At 37.4% G+C, this 20,940-nt stretch overlaps 1 protein-coding gene and 1 pseudogene across 2 annotated transcripts in view; one reads left to right on the top strand and one right to left on the bottom strand.

The window, feature by feature from the left end:
• The window catches only part of FBXW7 (F-box and WD repeat domain containing 7, E3 ubiquitin protein ligase), a 253,699-nt gene that overhangs the window by 149,215 nt on the left and 83,544 nt on the right, over positions 1 to 20,940 (bottom strand). The gene's annotated exons all lie outside the window — the stretch shown is intronic.
• Positions 1 to 20,940, top strand: part of LOC102867662 — a 112,676-nt pseudogene that overhangs the window by 8,201 nt on the left and 83,535 nt on the right.

Below are 20,940 nucleotides of genomic sequence, written 5' to 3'. Positions count from 1 at the left end.
ACCATGAAACATTCTCAAGAAAGGTGAGATAATTTTCTTATAAGATTAAGATGAGATCATAGAATCAATTGAACAAGAAGGAATGGTAATTGAAGCCTCTGTCCTAAAGAGCTAATGACAAGACGAAAAAAAAATCAGAATTTAATAAACACCAGAAATGACTCAGCATCTTTAAGGAAAGTCTAAATACCATCATGAATCTCTTAAAGAGTAGTAAGTACCGATTCAACTCATTTTAGCCTCAACTCTGCCTCACTTATCATTTTATGGTTTTTCACCTCAGGTGCAGGCTTCCAATGTGATACACAAAAATAACTGTTGATAGAACACTAGTTTGTGTTAACAGGGTTCCCAACTTAGTCACATGTTAGCATGGCAACTATTAGATAACACAAGGAGGAAATACTGGTTTCTTGTTATTGTTTTCTAAACTTGGGGATCTTACTCTCATGTGCATGTTGCCTCTATTTTCTCCTACCTCCTATTAGGAGGTTTCAATAGTATTTGTAGAATTAGAATTCAGGTATGTTGTCTGTGCTATTTTATTTAATTTTTGTGTCCAGTTTAAAAAAAAATCTGCTTGGATTCCTTTCCATGACCTCTAAAATAAAGCAATTGCCTCCTTTAGATGAATATGCAAGAGAATCACTATTTACAAAAATGCACAGTCAAAAAAAAAATCCCGTTTTCTTCTTCACATTCTTGCCACTAAGACTGAGCAGATATAATGGAAAGATATATTGGTGATTGTAGTACAACGCACACAGTGGTTTCCAAAAATGTGTATCTGAATTAAAAAAGAGATTTAATAAGATTTGTTAACATGACTATTATTCAAATATATGCTCCTACATCTAGAGCCAAAGAGGAAGAAATTGAGAATTTTTATCAAATTTTACAGTCTGAAATTGACCAAATATGCAATCAGGATGCATTAATGATAACTGGTGACTGGAATGTAAAAGTAGAAAACAGTGAAGAAGGAACAGTAATTGGAAAATATGGGCTTGTTGATAGACACGAAGCTGTAAATAGAATGATTGAATTTTTTATTTATAATGCTTTATTCATTTATTATTTTTCTAAAAGACAACTTTACATGTGGATCTCACCTCACAGACTGCAGAGGAATCAGACTGACTACATTTGTGGAAGAAATCGTTGAAGAATCTCAATATTGGCAGCCAAAACTAGGCCAGGGACAGACTGTGGGTCAGATCATCAATTACTTATATGCACGTTCAAATTGAGGCTGAAGAAAATTAAAATTAAGTCCACAGAAACCAAGATACAGTCTTGGAACAATTCCATCTGCAGTCCATGATGATCTTAGGAATAGGTTTGAGGCACTGAAAACCAATGATCGAAGACCAGACAAGATGTGGAATGCCAGCAAGGATATTATTCATGAAAAAAGCAAAAGGTCATTACAAAAACCGAGGAGAAAGAAAAATTGAAATGGATGTCAGAAGAGACTCTGAAGATTGCACTGGAGCATAGAGAAGCCACAACTAAAGGAAAACATTTCGAAGTAAAAGAACTGAATAGATTATTTCAAATGGCATCTCAGAAGGATTAAGCAAAGTATTATAATGGAATGTGCAGAGAGCTGGAATTGAAGAATAAAAAGGGGAAGAACTAGCTCTGCATTTCTCAAGCTGAAAGAACTGAAAAAATTAAGCCTTGTGTCAAAAAATTGAAAGATGCTATGGGCAATATATTAAATGACCCAAAACACATCAAAAGAAGATTGCAGAAATATAGAGTTACTGTACCAAAAAGAATTGATTGGCACTGAAAAATTTCAGGAGGTACCATATGAACAGGAGCCAATGGTAAAGAAGGAAGAAGTAGAAGCTGCACTGAAAGCACTGACAAAAAAATAAGGCCTCAGGAATTGATGGGATACCAACTGACTTGTTTTAATTAACAGATACAGCCTTGGATGCAGTGGCCAGTCTAAGCCAGGAAATCTGGAGGATGGCTATTTGGCCAATGGATTGGAAGAGGTCCATATTTGTTCCCATTCCCAAGAAAGGTGATCCAACTGAATGTAAAAATTATCAAACAATATCAATGATATTACATACATGCAAAATATTACTGACAATCATCCAAAACCAGATAAGAAACTGCCAGAAGTTCAAGTGGATTTGAGAGGTTGTGACACCAGGGATATCACTGCTGATGCAGATGGATTCTGGCTTAAAGTAAGGAATACCAGGAGAATGTCTATTTATGCTTTATTGACTAGGCAAAGGCATTTGACTGTGTGGATCATGACAAGCTGTAGCTGACATTGAGAAGAATGGGAGTCCCAGAGCACTTGATTGTGCTCATGCGGAACCTATACCCAAACAAGGTGGCTGCCATGCGAACAAAGCAGGGGAGCACTGAATGGTTTGGAAAAGGGAAGAGAGCGTATACCTATTTCATTTATATGCTGAGCAAATTATTCGAGAAGCTGTACTCTCTGAGGAGGAGTGTGGCATCAGGATTGGAAGGATACTCATCAATAGACCGCATTATGCAGATGATACAACCTTGTTTGCTCAAAGTTAGAACTGCTTGAAGCACTTGTTGCAGAAGATCAAGGAATGCAGCCTCCAGTATGGATTGCACATCAATGTCAAGAAAACAACGACTGTTACCACTGGACCAATAGGCAGTGTCACGATGGATGGGGAGGAGATTGAAACTGTCAACAGCTTTATCTTGCTTGGATCTACAATGAAGACCCTTGGTACGAGCAGTCAGGAAATAAGGAGATACAGTGTACCGGGAAAATCTGTAGTTAGGGACATTTCCAAATTATTGAGGAGTGGTGATGTCAGTTTGAAGACAAAGTTGCATCAGAGTCAGGTCATTGTTTCTTTCTGACTGCTAGTGAATAAGGATGACAGAAGAAGAATTGATGCAGTTGAGGTTTGGTGTTGGAGAAGAGCACTGAACATTCAATAGACTGCCAAGAGAAAGAACAGATATTGGAGAGGGTGCAGTCAGAGTGCTCTTTGGAGGCAAGAAAGATAAGGCTTCGCCTCATATACTTTGAAAATGTTGCTAGGAAGTGCTATGCTTTGGAGAAGGACACAATGCTGGAAGGGTGCAGGGTTGGCAAAGGAGAGGAAGATCTTCAATCACGTGGACTGACACAGTAACTGCTGCAATGGGCTCTTGTGTGTCAGTAAGTGTGAGGATGGCGCAGGGTAGAACAGGGTTCAGAACTTGTAGTCATAGGATTGCTATGAGTTGTATTAGACTCAATGGCACTTAACAACAATCATGGGGCAGGCAACTAGGGACGTAATGCTGAACAAAAGATATTCAGCCAGGAGCCTAAATATACTTCACTGGCTATAAAGACTTTTTTAAAAAAGAACAAAAACCTTATGTCAAAAGTACTTTGTAAGATATGCATAGTTGAGAAAAATTTCCAAAGGTACCTAATTGTATGAAGTTGAGAGTGTGTGTGTGTGTGTGTGTGTGTGTGTGTGTGTGTGTGTCCCCATCCCAAAAGATATGCTCAAATCATAATCCCCACAACCTGTGAATGCAAGCTACTTGAAAAACAGAGTCCTGCAGATGCATCTAGTTAAGTATTTTAAGATTTAGGTGAGCCCTAAGTCCAATGACTGGCTTGCTTATAAAGAAAGGATAAAGAAATACAAAGAAGAGGGTCATGTAAAGACAAGACAGACAATGGGACAATACAGGTATCATTCACTGCCAGTCAGAATTAACCCATAACTGACTCTCCGTGGGTTTTCAGAGCACAGGTTTACATCCAGAGTGTTCCTCAGAGACAAGGACAGTGAAACTTCATCTCCCAAATGAAGACCCTCAACAAGATGGATTTACCATAAAGTGACTATAACAATGGGCTCCGAAATATTTGAGATTGAGGATGGAACGACACAGGGCAAGATCCAGAGGTTTGCTTTGCTGAGTTGTAGTTGGCTTAAAAGCGCCTAACAACATTTACAATAATATCCAGCAAGAAAACTGGAAAAGAGACAGCCTACAAAATCAAAGTAACAGAGTAAGATCCTCAACAAGATGGACTGACAAAGTAACTGTAACAACGCGTTAGAGCATGTTAGAGATCATGAGGACGGTACAGGACAGAGCAGGGTTCAGATCTATATAGGGTCACTAGGAAACATAGTTGACTTGATGGTACCTAACAACATACAAAGAAAGAGCCCATATTTCTCCCTTTAAGCAGCTGATGGAATCAAACTACCTGCCTTTGGGATTGGCAGCACAACTCCTTAGCCACTAGACCATCAGAGGTAGCCTACAATGTAGTCACATACCAATAAGTACAGGATTTCTTGGAAATGATAAAAGGAAGGATAAAGATATTGCCGTAGAGTCATGCTAATACTTCTATCTCCATCTCCAAGAAGTATGAATTTAAGTCATCTGATTTGTGATAATTTGTTTAAGAGGCCTGAGAAAATAAGACTATTAATTATGAGTAGAAACTACATTAAAAACACTTCATTTTAGCATAGTTTCATCTCATATATATGTCCTTATAAACCAAATTATGGTATTTTAAAAAACCAAACTACCACCACCATCATATAAAGTCAAGAAACCAAAAAACATTGTAGTACAACTGCTAACATCCATACTAACACTTATTCCCATCAAGTCAAAACCAACTCACAGCTGACCCTCCACTGGATAGCTGAGGCTGCAAACTGCATGAAAGGTGATTTTTCACCTTTTGCCCATGGATGGGCCAGAGGATTCAAACCATGAGAAATATGGGCTGTCCACTAAAAACTGTTCATTCTTTGTATTCTTTCTTTTTTTTTTTCTTCTAAAGACTAAAGGCTATTTTTTTAAAGTGGTGAGAAATAATAATGATTTTATTTAAAAGATCTTTGCTGTTTATACATAGACTAACAGTTATAATGATTAAACAAGTAAACTAGATCCCTTATGTAACAATCTGTATTTATTCACAAGAAAAATTTTTTAAATTTTTTCAGGTTACAGAACAGTATTTCTGAACAAACCTAACAAGGCAGTAGTTGTAAAGTACTCTCAAACTTCAATACATTCTCAATTTCAGTACAAACAGTGCTGTGTTATACACTCAACTTAAAACTGAGAGAAAGCATTGTGGATTAAGTCACAATTCAAATTCTTTATTACAATGAAGACTGCTTAAAGGGTTTGCCACTGTCTCATCTGTTCAAATATCTGGGAAGGCAATTATGATGATCACTGCTTTCCAAAATAACTTATTTTCAGATTTCTTAGAAAGGATATTTTCTTAGCTCTCATTCCAAAGTCATTCTGTTTTGCCAACACAAAGTTAAAGGTTCTAATTCAAAATAAGAAAAATAAATAAAAGCTATAAAATATACTTCCCCCATCCCAATCACAATTCCGCTAACAAGGTACACAAATCAAAGAATAACAGGTTAAGGTGTATATTTTAGGTAGTGATAGTGTGTTATGTGCCATCAAGTCAACTATTCATAACTCACAGTGACTCTATGAACAATGACGCTGAACCTTGCCCTATCTTGGGCCAACTTCAATATCTCATACAAATCACATCCCACTGCCACAGTGTCTATGTCAATCCATTTCCTCTAGGATCTTCCTTTTCTGCACTGAACCTCTACCCTTCCAAGTATGATGTCCTTCTCCAAGTCCCTCCTGGTGACATGATCAAAAGACATGAAACAAAGCTTCAAAATCCTTGTCAATATGCTCCAAAAACAGAAAGTAACTTAGTTTAACCCTTTCCAGGACCGACCTATTGTTCTCTTGGAAGTCCATGGTATGTTAAGTACTCTTTGCCAGTATAACAACTCAAAGACATCAGTTCTTCTTCTATCATCTTTATTCACGTTCTGGCTTTCAGATACATACCAAGCAACTGAGAAGACCCTGGCCTAAATCAGGCGAACCAAAGTCTAACACATCTTTGCTTTTTAGCACTCTGAAGAGATCCTTTACAGCCAACTTTCCCAATGCAGCTCATCTTTTGATTTCCCAACTGATGGTGCCATAAGTGCTGATTGTGGATTCATGCAAGATGAAATCATTAACAACCTTGATCCTTTCTCTATCTATCATGAGAATCACTATTTTCTTGATGTTGAGATGCAATCCATATTGAAGGCTATAATCTTTGACCTTCTGCAGCAAATGCTTCCAAGTCTTTCTCCATTTCAGCAAACAATGTTGTCATTAGTATAACACAGGTGGTTGATGAGTCTTCCTCCAATCCTGATGCCATGTTCTTCTTCATAAAGTCCAGCCTCCCAAATGATCTGTTCTGCATATAGATTAAAAAGGTATGGAGAAAAGATAAATCCCTCATACACTCCTTTCTTGATTTTGAACCATGCAGTGTTCCCTAGCTGTGTTCAGACTGTGTTCATCCACATAAAAAGTCTGTATAAGCACAATCAGGTGCTCAAAGATTCCCATTCTTCTCAATATTAGCCACAATCTGCTCCAAGAGCATTAATTCACAAACCTTTAGATTGTCCTTTTTGATGGCTCCTAACAACAATAATAACATACTTCTTGAAGGATAGTTTCACAAGGTATAGTTTTGGGTTTTGTCTCCCTCTTCCTTTTGCATTATATTAAATATATCATTCCATTATCTTCTGGCTTCAGTGTTTCTCGGGGGTGGCGGGGGGGAATGGCACTCAATCTTATCTTCCATTGCCCGTAAGACCTTAGCAAGGTTCAGATCTGTTGTCCATAAGGTCACTATGAGTCGTAGTATGCTTAAAAGCACCTAACAGACGAGATCGGGCACATTCAGGGTGATATGGCCGTAGAATGAGTATAACGATCCAGGAGGGGTGGGAGAGGCTGAAAGCAGAGGGATGTGGATGTGCAGGGGGAAGGAGGAATTAATCATTGGCTTGTACAATTTGATGGGGCGGGGGGTAAGACAAATTGAAAGAATTTATTCGAGTTCTGTAAATAAACTAGTAGAAAAAAATAAACATCATAAACTGAGGGGGGAGCACTTAACATCACTTTTATTTAGATTCTTTTTATGTGACTATTTTCTCTTATTACCTTCAAAATTCTCTTTATATTTTGAAAGCCTATTTATGAGAGAGCTCTAGTAGCTTAATGGTAGTAAGGAACTGCACTGTCACAAGCAGAGGGGCATGGTTCTACCCCATCAGCTGCTCCATGGGAGAAGTTGATCAATCTCCCATGCAATTTACTGCCTCTGAAAACCCTAACTGGAAGGTCAGCTATCACTCAGTTACAACTAAAAAGTACATAAAAGTAACAATAGAACACTATTGAACATATCCATTTAAACCAACCTTAAGATCATCATTTCCATTTTATAAAAGAGGAAACAAATTAGAATTAAAGACATTTATCCAAAAGTTTATAGTTGGTAAGACAGAATCAGCACCATATTTGAAATTCAGATTCCTGAGCCATTTTTCTGAGCTCATTCCTCTAAACCAATTTCTCTTCCAGAGCAAGAGATGATAATAAGGACAACAGCATCGGCAAGAGAATTAATATAAAAGTACAGGAGATGACAGCATAACATCATTGTGACTAAGCACCTTCTTAAACATTTCCTTCCTAGACCACTAAAACTACATTTCCCCCAGTAAGAGTTACAGATAGTAGGTGTGGACTCCAGCCTAGGGCAGTGAGACGCTTTTACACTCGCACCAGCAAGGCAAATGAAGTCATACAATATCTAAATAGTAATATCCTAAAGTTCTGTCAGTAGTGTTTAAATCAGTATTAGTAATTTTTGTCATTTAGTCAATTATCTCATAACATCCAAGAATCCATGTATATACTTGTAATTATTTTCTGCTTATTAGTTACAAGGTTCTCTTAAACTATATTTAAATCTATAAATGTAGCTATATATCTATATGTAATTATCTTACCTCAACAATCTGAACTCATGAGATTGTAGGCAAAATGTTGTTGTTGATTTCCTTTGAGTCAAACACAACACATAGTGACCCTAAGAACAAAAGGCCTGAAGCCCCTCTACAACTATCAACATTTATGAGTTTGTAAGTTTCCCGAGGCATGCTGTTTAGGAAGTGGATGCCACTCCTGCTAATTCAAATTATAATGCCATCCAACATTATTATGTTGCCTTCTCATCAATTTTCCACAAACCTGGTAGCCAATGAGGCAAGAAGCTAACTGGTCTGTCCTGGAGAGAGTGAAACTAAGTTGCTCTCTAGAGGCAAGGATTTTGGAGTTCTGTCTCACAAACTTTGGGCATGTTGCCAGGAGGGAAAAGGAGAAGGACATCATGCTTGGAAAAGTGGAGGGGCAACACAGGAGAGGAAGACTTGGACGAGATGGAATGGCTCAGTGATTTGGGTTACAGGGGCAGATGTGTCAGTGACAGTGAGATTAGCTCAGGATAGGACAAAATTCAGAGTTATTGTGCATAGGGTTGCTATGAATCATATAGGTGACTTGATGGCACATAACAACCACCACCACCATCACCACTATCTCACTGAATCATTTTACCATATAAGAGATAATGGATGTGAAACATTTAAAGATATTAAGTATTCAATATTTTCATTAGGTAGTCTATAAGCTTTTGTTACTAACTTGCAGGCAGCATTATAACAGGCTACATGGTCATGAGTAAGTATGATGTAAGAAAAGAGATCTGCTGTTAATGTTGTTGTACTGAGTTAATTCTTTCTCGAAGTGACTCAATATACAATAGTAGAGCTGACCCAAAGGGCTTTCGAAGCTATGACCTTTACTGTAGCAGAGTGCCAGGTTTCTTCTCCATTGAGAAGCTAAAGGATTTGTGCTATTAATCTTTCCATTACCTGTGAATTACTAGTGAATTACCACTGAGTCACTAGTATTCTTTTGCTATTTTTTAACAAAAAGTAAGTATCAACAGATATAACTCAAGCTTTCTGGGGTTCTCAGTAAGTAAATTCTAACAGTATAAAAATTTTCTGAAACCAACTGTCTAAAAACTGCTAGCCTATCCAAAGTCCTATCAGCTAATATATGTTGCAGAGCTGGATTTGAAAAGAGTTCACAACACACCTATCTTCTCTTTACTTGTCTGTAGCATAGCACACATGTTCCCCAAAGGACGTTGTAAATATTAACTGAATGCAGGTCAAGTGCTTACATTAAAATTGACACACAGCAGGTGTTCAATAGTAGTAGCTGTGATGAGAGGGAAAAAAGTAGTCTACTAAGCAACTTTACAAAGGGGAGGCTTGTGCCAAAGTACATTGTTTTAATTGGTTCTATATTTACAAAAGCACTTCCTTTACTGCAGTTACAATCTCTCTCCTTGAAATTTCTACCAAGTGTGGTCTCTAAGCTCCTTGGTGGAATAAAGGGTTAAAGGCTTGATTTCTAGGCAAAATGTCAGCAATTCAAGACCATCTACAGGTGCCTTTAAAAACAAGCCTGGCAATCCACTTTTGAACATACCTATCCATAACCACTGAGTCAATTCCAACTCCTAGCAACCCTCCTTCAAGCTTTCAAGGTTGTAAATCAAACCAAAAGGACAATACCTCAGAGTAGCTGGTTAGTTTAAACTGCCAATATTTTGTTTAAGTAGTTGACCATTTAACCTACTCTATCACCAAGTTTCCTTCCAAAAGGACAGTCTTGAAAATTCCAAGGGGTAGAATTCTCTGCGCGTGCGTGCGCGCGCGCGCGCACACACACACACACACACACACACACACAGAGACTGACTCAACCAACTTAATGGTAACCATTGACACTTTTTACCTCTTAGTTGCTACAAAACATGCAATTTAACTCTAATATTTTCTAGTTTATTTTCGAAGCATATGGTTGTCATTGTTGTTAGGTATCATCAGTGGACCCAGACTTGTAACAACCCTGCGTGTAACAGAAGGAACTCGGTCTAATCCAGAACCATCTGTACAATCTCTGCTGTTTAAATTATTGTTGCAGTCACTACAGGGTCTTTCTCTCTTCCCATGACACTCAACTTTTCAAAGCATATCCTTTTCCAAAGACTGGCCCCTCCTAATAACATGCCCAAATATATGAGACTAAGTCTCATCATCCTTTACCTCTAAGCAGAACTCCATTTGTATAATTCCAAGTTAGGTGTCTGTTCTGTTACAGTTCATGGAATAGTCAATATTCCTCACCAGCACAATTCAAAGGCATAGGACAGTTCTTCTTCAGGATTATTCAACATCATACTTCTCATGTACACCCAAACCTAAGCTTTTAATGACATTAAAAACTTTTTAGCCATATTGTCTTTTTTCAAAAAGCTCCAACTGACTAATCATCTGAAAACAAAGCACTCTAGAGTTAACCATCTATCTTTTGTAGTTATGGTCTTATACCTAGAAACAGAGCATACATAGGAATGTAAAATGTCCTTCTTCCAGATACCGTTTTCTAGTAGTACAATTTATTTTTCCAGTTAACTTATTTCTTTAAAAACTCCACAGACCTCCCTGTAAAATTATAAGCGCTGTCAAAACTAAGAATGACAGCTTACTTTCTAAGATTTCTTGACCTTCTTCTTTCTTCTTTTCCCTCTACATTTATTTGTGCAGTTTTCCATTCTAATGATTCTCCTTCCTGTAAAGTTGTTCTTAAAAAAAAAAAAAAAAAACCAGAAAGAAAAAGCTGGCAGCTAAGTTTTAAAAGTTCATAGGGATAGACAACTCTAGCTCATACAATTATTACAAAATGAACTCCTTCATTATTGGTTTGAACAAAAGACCTACCAATTTAATCTAATCGGCCAGCAGCCTTTTCCACCAAATAACTCTTTGCTCTTTTGTGGTGTTTCTTCCTATTGTCAGGTCTGATTTCTACTATATTTCTATACCTTCTCTTATTCAGACATTGATTATAAAATAGGTTTGTGGCTGCTAGGGTTTTGGAAGTACACTTTCACTAATAAATACTACCCATAAATTTAAGTTTTGTTACTGTGTTTCTATGAATAGAGATTTATTTAAAGGATATAAAATTGTGTTTCATATTCTTTACAGAATTTTCTATAATAAAATTTAAGCTAACTTTTAAAAGTAGATATATGACCTTTAAAATAAGAAGTGAATAAAATTGAATCCTACTGAGAAATGTTGGAAGCAGGAGTGGCATCCCCTTTCTAAACCTAGCCTCTGTAAACTCTATGAACTTTGATAAATGACCATAGTTAAAGAAAGGCTTCAGGCCTTCCTTTTGTTCATAAGGTCTCTATGAGTCGTGCACAACTTGACAGCAATCAACAACAACAACAACTGAGAAATGTATTAACTTGCTATTATGACACAGACAAATTTAGATCAAGGAAAACAATCATCTTGTAGACAAGTTTTTCTTTTTAATATACTTATCAAATATTGAAAATCGTAAACCTATGCAATATATAGAGAAGTTCTTTCTAAAGAGAAATTTCTTGTTATCTATGAAAGTAATTCCAATCTTTCACACGGATAAGTATTATCATATAAAAAATACTCAATGTTTAATTGTTATATGGGAATGATTTACAATTTTCACTTTTCAAAATCCACCAGCTTCTTTATAACTAGCATAACTTACAACTCTTGAGAGCACTACTCTAATAATTTAAAAGATATACTCTGTAGGATAGAAAACTAAATCATGAAGTAGATCCAAAAGTTAGGGTTACTTTACTATACTCAGAAATATATAATAAATCTTTGCTCCAGTACTTTTCTATCATAAATTAAAGACTGATCCTTAATGTTATCCTAACATGGTTAGCAAAGGAGAGGAAGACCCCTCAACAATATGGATTAACACAGTCACTTCATCAATGGGCTCTAGTGTCTCAGAGATGATGAGGATGGCATAGAATAGGGTAGGCTGCTGGTTGGCTGCTCTGAGGATCGTTATGAATTATACTCAGCAACACCTGTTATGCTATCAACAACATCATCAAGGTAAATAATGTGATTTTTACTAAAGATCATAGACACTTAGGTAAAGAATAATATCCCCCAAACCCCCTGCTCCAAATAATCACACACTCTTGGTACCAGCAGCCAGGAAATGAAAAGATTAATTGCATTGGGAAAATCTACTGTCAGGGACCTCGCTAAAGGACTGAAGAGCAACACTGTCAGTCTAGAGACTAAAGTGCACCTGTTCTAGGCCGTAGTCTTCACAATTACATCAGAGAGCTGGACAATGACTAGGGATGATAGGAGAAGAATTGATGCCTTTGAGCTCTGGTGCTGGAGAAAAGTATTAAAAGGACTGCTAGGAGAACAGGTTTATCCTGAGGAGGATGAAACCAGGCTGCTCCTTGGAGGCAAGGATCGTGAGGCTTCTTCGCCTGATATACTTTGGTCATGTTGCAAATAGGGACCAGTCCTTGGAGACAGGCATTATACTTGGGAGGGTGGAGGGTCAGCACAAGAGGAAGACCCTGGATGAGATGGATTGACTCAGTGACTGGGGTATTGGGGGTTGGTGAGTCAGAGACAGTAAGGTTGATTCAAGGTAGAGCAAGTGTCAAAGCTGTTGTACACAGGGTCACTATGAGTCACAAGCAACTTGAGAGCACATAACAAATAATCACAATAGACAGTGAGGTTCTTCCACTAGAAATCTATGATTTATAGATTTTTCAGCTTATATACATCTTGAAGAAGAGTTTCTAAAATTAACAAATATACAGATGTATGAAAAAAAAATCACAAAATATGCACTTGTAATTTTTCAATCATCGTTACTCTTCCAAATTGCACAGAACTTATTCCTCAGTTATTTTCTTAATTATTTTCACGTTATACAGAATTCAACATATCATCAAACCTATCTGCGATTACTAAAATAAATCACTCAATATATATTAATCATCTTAATGCAACCTAAAACCTACATTTATAACAGTGCTTTCTGGACATCCTTATAAGTAGAGATCAAGCCACAATAATACTAACTTATATATGACAAAACATATTGTTGTTGTTATGTGCCATCGAATCACTTGCAACTCATAGCGACCCTAAGTACAAGAGCTCTGAAACCTGTTCTATCCTAAGCAGTCTCACTTTCTCCAAGAAACCTGCCCCCACTAACCCAGTTACTATGTCAATCCATCTCATCCAGGATCTTCGTTTCCTGTGCTGTCCTTCAACATTTCCAAGTATGAAATCCTTCTTCAAGAACTGGTCTTTCCTAGCAACATGCTCAGAGCATGTGAGACAGTGTTTCAAAATCCTCCTCTCCAAGGAGCAGCTTGATTTCAATCTCTCCAGGACAGACTTGTTAGTTCTCTTGACAGTCTGTGGGATCTTCAACACTCTTCTCCAACACCACAATTCAAATGAACTGATTTCTGTCCTCTTTATTCATTGTCCAATTATCTGATGTATACCAAGTAACCAAAAAGACCATGGCCTAGATTAGGCACACCTTAGAGTCTAGAATGACATCGTTGCTCTTTAGCACTCTTGAGAGGTCCCCAACAGATTTTCCCAGTGCAATCTGTCTTTGATTTGCTGACTACTGCGGCCAGGAGGGCTGATTGTGGAACTAAGCAATTTGAAACTGTTAACAAACTCAATCTCTTCATTTATCATGGCCAATTAGCCCAGGGGTGAGAATCTTTATCTTCTCGCTGTTGAGATTCAACTCATATTGAACACTAAAATTCCTGACCTTCTGCAGCAAGCACTTTAGGTCCTACTCAGTTTCAGGAAGGAAGGTTATGTCACCTGCATAACAAAGGTTGTTGATAAATCTTTCTCCAGTCTTAACTCTACATTCCTCTTCATAAAGTGCAGCCTCCTGAATGATCTGTTCTGTACATAGACTTAAAAGGCATGGAACAGGACATATCCTTGGCACACTATTTTCCTGATTTTGAACCCTGCAGTATTTCCCTGCTCTGTCTGACAACTGCATCCTAGTCTAAGAATAATTTTCACATGAGCACAATCAAATGTTCTGGGGTTCCCATTCTTCTCAAGCTTAGCCACAATTTGTTGTGATATGCAGTCAAATGAAACACAGACAGACATTCTTCTGGTACTCTCTGCTGTCAGCCAAGATCCATTTGACTTTGGTAATGATGTCCCTAGTGTCACGGCCTCTTCTAAGTCTAGCTTATATTTCCAGTAGTTTTCTGTCAATGGACTGTGCCACTTGTTTTTGGATAATCTCTAGCAATATTTGGCTTGCATGTGATATTGTTTGGTAATTTCCACAATATGTTAGATTACCTTTTTTTGAAAGGGAATAAATATGGATATCTTCCAATCAGTTGGCCAGGTGGTAGTCCCCCAGTTTTCCTAGCACAACCGAGTGAGCATGTCCAGGGAAGCACCTATTTGCTGGCACATGTCAATTGGTATCTTATCAATTCCTAGGGGCTTGTTTTTTGTCAATTCCTTGAACTCTCTCCTTCATCATCATTGCCTCTTGATAATATGTTGTTTCATAAAATTCTTCTGTGTTAGCCATTTCTTTCTTGAACAGTGTTACCCTGCTCTGACTTAAAGGAAACTGCTGAAAATTTGGTAGGAAGTCTGGAGGTATGATTTTAATTGGCAAATGACATAGAGTGATAATATCTAGTACAGTCAAAAAAGAAAAATTATGGCTTCTTTGACTCAATTCACAATTACATCTGTATTTCTTTAGAAGGAAATATTCCATACAGATGTTTCCTTTTTAACTCCTACTTTTCTCTCACAGCCTGTCCTCTGATCTAATTAAGAAATGCAATTTAGAAATTATGAAAGTCTCTTATTCTCTTAAGGCTTTTCTTAAGATACTATGGCATCTAGGTTTTTATTTACCTCTTACTCTATATGCTTTCTTCATGCTATCGCATCTGTTCTCACAGGTTCAATTATCATCTACAGTGGCTATTGGCAAGCTTCACTGGAATTTTAAGATCATCTAACAGTGGTAGGATGCTTGATTAAAATTAAAGATTATTACCATCTATGCTAAGAATAGATCTATGGTACCTTATAATAGAAACACTTCTAAAGCTGTTTCTAAGATGTTTTCCAAAGGATCTCTTAAATACTCAGGTACAGAATTAGTGAAAATAATACTTACACACTGTCTATTTCACAACTAAGTTCTGAAATACTTTGTAACTTTTTTGTTGCCTGTCTCTTCAATCAGGACTATTAACTCCCAAAAGACAACTTCTGGCTTTTCTATTTTAGTATTTCCATTTAGCTGAATAAGTGAAGTTCTTGAGTGGTAGAAACAGTCAACATGCTCAACTGCTAATCTAAAGGTTGGAGGTGTGAGTCTGCTCCGACACACATGGAAAAAAGAGCCTGGTGGATCTACTTTCAAAGAATCAGCCCGTGAACGCCTAACAGAAAGCCTCTGTACTCTGACACCCAGGAGGCCTCTAAGAGCTAGGACTGGCTTTATGGCAATTGATTTTACAGAAGAATGCTAGTTAACAGTAAGCTATCTCTATAAGTGCCAGAAATCACAAAATATATATTAAGGGATAACTGACAAGTGACTGAATAAAACAGTTCCTACTGAGTTGAGCTGTTAACCCAAAGGTCACTTGTGGCAATTCAAATCTATCAGCTTATCAGAGGGAGAAAGTTGGATAGTCTCCATCCATTGTAATTTACAGCTTCAGAAAACTGATGGAGTACTGCTATGGGTTGAAAGCAAATAAACAGCCGTGCAGTTGAGGGGGATTTTTTTTATGTGATCTTTATTATTGTTTTCATCTTAGGAAACTATATTAATTTAGAGCTGATCACAACAGTAGCAAGAGTAACAACATTAGCACTGAAGTTAGACATTATTGTGAGACTCCATCAAATCAGCCACAGCTGATAGTGAGAGCGCCTCCGAGAATGAAGATCAAGACCTTGCCCTATGTTGTGCCACCCTCAATCTCTGTCATCCTCAAGCCCACTGAAGTACTTGTGTCATCCACCTCCGTGATGGTCTTCCTCTCTCACACTCTGGTGTAGTTCACGAGGGGTTGAGCTGCCAACCCAAAGGTGCACCTCTGTGGCAGTTCAAGTCCTCCACCAGTTGAGTGAGGAAAAGATGGGCAATCTCTTCACATGCAGTTTGCAGCCTCCAAAAACCCACTGAAGGGCCATTTATGTCTGTTCTGATTCAGCAGCAATGAGATTTCCAAGAATGTTTTTCCAAGAATGATGTTTTTTTACAAGGAACAGTGCCTCCTGAAAATATGGCAAAAGTATGTGAGAAGTTTTACTATAGTTGTTTCCAAGGAGCCCTTTGGTTGGACTTCCTCCAAGATAGATTTGGCTATTCTTTTGAAGGTCCATCAGGGTATTCAGTACTCTTCTCTATCACAATTCAGAGCCATCACAATCCAAAGGCATCAATTCCTATTACTGTTGGTTACCTTATTAAAACTGAGCACTGCTGAGGTAAAAATCCAAGTCTACCAAAGAGAAGAAGAGCTCTGCAGGCCTAAATCACTAGCTACTGCTCAGACAAAGAGATGAGCAATATTCTCCAAAATGAGTTACACTCTATGAAAATCAGTATGAGTAAGTTCCAATTGGATGGCAATTTCAGGTTTGAGGACCAATATCATCTACAAAGGCAAATTTGTAAACCTCTTCATTTCCAACTCTAAAATGAAGTTTTACTTAGGTTTTCGAAGAAGATGAAAAGAGACAGCATATTTAAAGCATAATGCATGGCATTTGGTCAATAGTAACAGCATGGTAGAGGTAGGTGATAATCAGAAAAATTATTTTAAAAATAAATCATTATGGAATACAATGCATAAAGAACTTTTCCCTACAGATAAATAGAATAATATTTTAAAACTGAAAATAATACATAGTTGCTGTTTTGTACCATCCAATCAGAACTTCTTTCTAGAGGACCCTTCAGCAAGTCTGTTGTTGCTGTTGTTGTCAGGTGCTGTTAAGTATGACTCGTAGCAACCCTATGAACAACAGATCTGAACCCTGTCCTATCCAGTGGCATCCTCACCATTTCTGACACACTTGAGCACATTCCTGTAGTAACTGTGTCAATTCACCTCAATGAGGGTCTTCCTTTCTTTGACCAACCCTCCACTTTTCCAAGCATGAAGATCCTTCCAAGGAATAGCCTCTCCTAGCAGTATGTCCAAGGTAAGAAAGATGAAGCTTCACCATCCTTGACTCCAAGCAGCACTCCAGCTGCACCTTTTCCCAAACACACCTGTCTGCTCTATAGAAGGATATTCAGTACTCTTCTTAATACCACAACTTAAAGGTATCAATTCTTCTTCTATCATCCTCACTCACTGCCCAATTCTCAGATATCTAGCAAGTAACTGAAAAGACTATGGTCTGAATCAGGTACACTTTAGTCTTCAAACCAGTATCACTGCACTTCAGTTTTTTAGAGGGGTCCCTTACTTGTCTGATGCAATTTATCTCCTGACTTCCTGACTACTGGTATCAAGAATGTTGACTGTTGTCCCAAGCAAGATGAAATCACTGACAGCTTCAATCCTATGCGATTACCCAGCAAGTCAAAAGTAACTTGAAAAAGTGTGTGTGATTTTAAAAACTAATTAAGATGTAAAATGATCATAAGCAGAGCTACCAGTCATGTATGCTTACATTAGCTACTAATCTGACTTTACACATAGCTGCAAGTCGTTGACCTTCTGCTACAGGTGCTTCGGGTCCTTCTCAGTTTCAGAAAGCAAGATTGTGTCTGTTAATGTGCCTTCCTCCAATTCTGAAGCCACATTCCTCCTAAGAACCAGCTTCTCTAATGATCTATTCCATATATAGACTGAAAAGGTAAGGAGAGAGGATGCATCCCTGATGCACTCCTTTCCTAATTTTGTACCATGGAATATTTCCTTGCTCTGTTCTGACAACAGCTTTCTGGTCCAAGTACAGGTTTTGCATGAGCACAATCAAATGTTCTGATATTCCCATCCTTCTCAAGTTTAGTCACAATTTGTTGTGATCTACACAGTCAAATGTCTTTGCGTAGTCAATGAAACACAAAGACAATTATCTGGTATTCTCAGCTTTTATCACAAATATTATTATTCAGAGATGCAACTGCACTGAAACCTATTTCTGAGAAAACAACACACAATCTCTATTTGAAGGGTATCCTTAAAAGTAAATTAAAGATCTCTTTTAAAAGTAATTAAGGAGTTTTTCTGATCTAGCAGATAACTGAAAGGTTGTTGTTGTTGTTAAGTGCCATCGAGTCGCAGGCAACTCATAGCGACCCTATGAAGGAGAGTCCTCGTCGCTTGGGTGCCTTAATCCACCAGCTACTCTGAGAGAGAACAATGGAATGTTCTATAAATAGTTCTATAAATAGTCAAGGAAAGGTGAGAGAAGGCGGCTATAAGACAGAACTGGATCTGCACCTTTGGCATTTTATTTGACTTTTCAAAGTGAGTAGGATGTAGTGGACAATTAAGGACAAACAATTGTTGCAAATAAGGAAAACTGACATCATGTTAAGTAAATTTCATACCTAAATCTGAATAGGTTACCAGATCCAGAGAGATCATGATTTTTACGGTCAAAAAAACTTGCAAAGCTTAAAAAACAGACAGAACATTATTTCTAGAACTTAATCTCAAATTATTTTAATGAAATATGTATGTATATGGAAGAAAAGTGTGTGAAAAACATCATAACATAAATTTAGTAAGCTACATTTAATTGTGTAAACCAAGTGTAAGGTAAAAGCAAATTTTTATTACTTTTGAATTTTTACCTGTGTCTAAAATTATTTGGGTGAAAATTACAAACCAAGGGAGGCCAAACAATTTTTTTAAAGGCCATTATTGCTCATTTTCTTCCCCCTGCCCCTAGCCCACCCCTCAATGCACCCTTTGTATCAGATTATTGTCACACATGAAATGCCTAATCATATATTCTTTTTGAACAAGTTCCCCCTCATCTGCAGTGTTCATTATCCATCCACTCTCACCACATGCTTACTCCAACTCATATTTGTCCTATTTTGAAACTGTGCTGTGAGTGACTCATATATTTCACTCAGTATAATGTCCTCCAGGCTTCCTCACATTGTATACTATTTTATAAGTTCTTTATTTTTCAATACTGTATACTATTCTATTGTTTGAATGTACCAAAGTTTTTCTATCCATTCATTTGTTGATGGGCACTTGGGTAGCTTCCATCTCTTTGCTATTGTGAATAACACAGCAATAAATATGGTCTGTGCATAGGATCACTATGAGTTGCAAGCAACTCTACGGCACTGTTTGGTGGCTCTAGTGTCTTTAGGGATATTCCCAGCAATAGAATTACTGGATCAAATGGTATTTTCTATTTCCACTTTTGAAAAATGTGTCAGACTGCTTTCCATAGAGGCTGTACCATTTTACATTCCCACCAAGACTGAATGAGAGATCCGATCTTTCCACAGCCTCACCAACATCTGTTGTTTGCTTCTCTGTAGAACTCTTCTACTGTTACTGGGGTGAGATGATTATCTCATAATTTTGTTTTTATTTGCATCTCTCTGATCGCTAGCAATTTTGAACATTTCTTCATGTGTCTGCCATTTGAATGTCTTCTTTGGTGAAGTGTCTATTCATATCCTGTGTCCATTTTACAATTGGGTTGTTTACCTTTTTCTTGTTGAGGTGATCGAGTGTTCTAATTCTTAGATATAAGCTTCTAATCAGATACATCATATCCAAATATTATTTTTCTTCTCTGTGGGTTTACTTTTGAACCAGTTGAAGAAGTTTTATTGATGTGCATGGGGATTTAATTCTTAGAAGGTCAAATTCATCTACTTTATTGTCTCTTGGTTGTAGGTTTTTCAAGATGCTTGGAAATCTGTTCATATTGTGGATTAGGGCTTCTAAAGTTCTCCCAAGCTTTTCTTTGATGAAGTTTATATAAAGTCCTTGGCTTTATTCCTATGTCCTTAATCCATATTGAGTTGGGTTTTGTGTATGATGTGAAGAGTGGGTCTTGCTTGAGTTTTCTACAGATAACTTTTTTTTTTTTTCCAGTTTTGCCAACACAATGTTAGAGATTGTCATTTCCCTGCTTAACCAATTTCATCTCCTTACTAAAGATCAGTTGACCATAGATAAAACTAATATTTTCTATGCATTATCAATAAACCATTCATGAAGTGTCTGTTTATATCCTGTGCCCATTTTTCAACTGGGTTGTTTACCTTTATCTTGTTGTGGTGCCAACATGTTTTCAAAGGCAGTAGATGGCACACTAGGAAACTGCTCAGCATTCTGCTGTGGAGCAGCTGGCAGATTCGAACCACACGTCTCTGGGTTGGCAACGCAGCACCACTAGCCACCAAATACTCTCCAGTTATGATGATTGCTTACTGGTCCAGGTGTGGTGAGTTTTGCTTTCTTTATCCTGCTGTGTAATCCATACTGAAGGCCATAATCTTAGATTTTTTTCAGTAAGTGCTTTAAGTCTTCTTCATTTTTCTGCATATACAGTTCTGTCACTTGCATAATGAAACATTGTTGATAAGTCTTCCTCAATTTCTGATGTCTTTTTCCTTCATATAGATGTTTCTATGTACTCAGTATACAAACTTATTTGATATGGTGAAATAATACAGCAAAGAGTGAAAAGAGCATTCTCATAAATTATAATTAATGTATAAATGCTTAATGTCCAAAAGAAGGATTCAATAAAAGTTGTAATAATTGGCATTATATTACCATTATCTTTCTCAGTTAAGGCAATCCACAAATTACCATATGTAGGAAACAAAGTTTATATATAGGTGACACAACCCTGCTTGCTGAAACTGAAGAGGACCTGAAGCACCTGCTGCAGAGGATCAAGGACTGCAGCCTACAATATGGATTGAGGCTCAATGTCAAGAAGACAAAGATTCTCACCACTGGGCCAATTGGCAGCATCAGGATGGATGGTGAAG

Source organism: Elephantulus edwardii, unplaced genomic scaffold, assembly GCF_000299155.1.
Source record: "Elephantulus edwardii isolate Elephantulus edwardi_28Jun2011 unplaced genomic scaffold, EleEdw1.0 scaffold00034, whole genome shotgun sequence".
Lineage (NCBI taxonomy): Eukaryota > Metazoa > Chordata > Mammalia > Macroscelidea > Macroscelididae > Elephantulus > Elephantulus edwardii.
The sequence above is the reverse complement of the archived record's forward strand: the minus strand, read 5'-3'. Positions and strand labels throughout refer to the sequence as shown.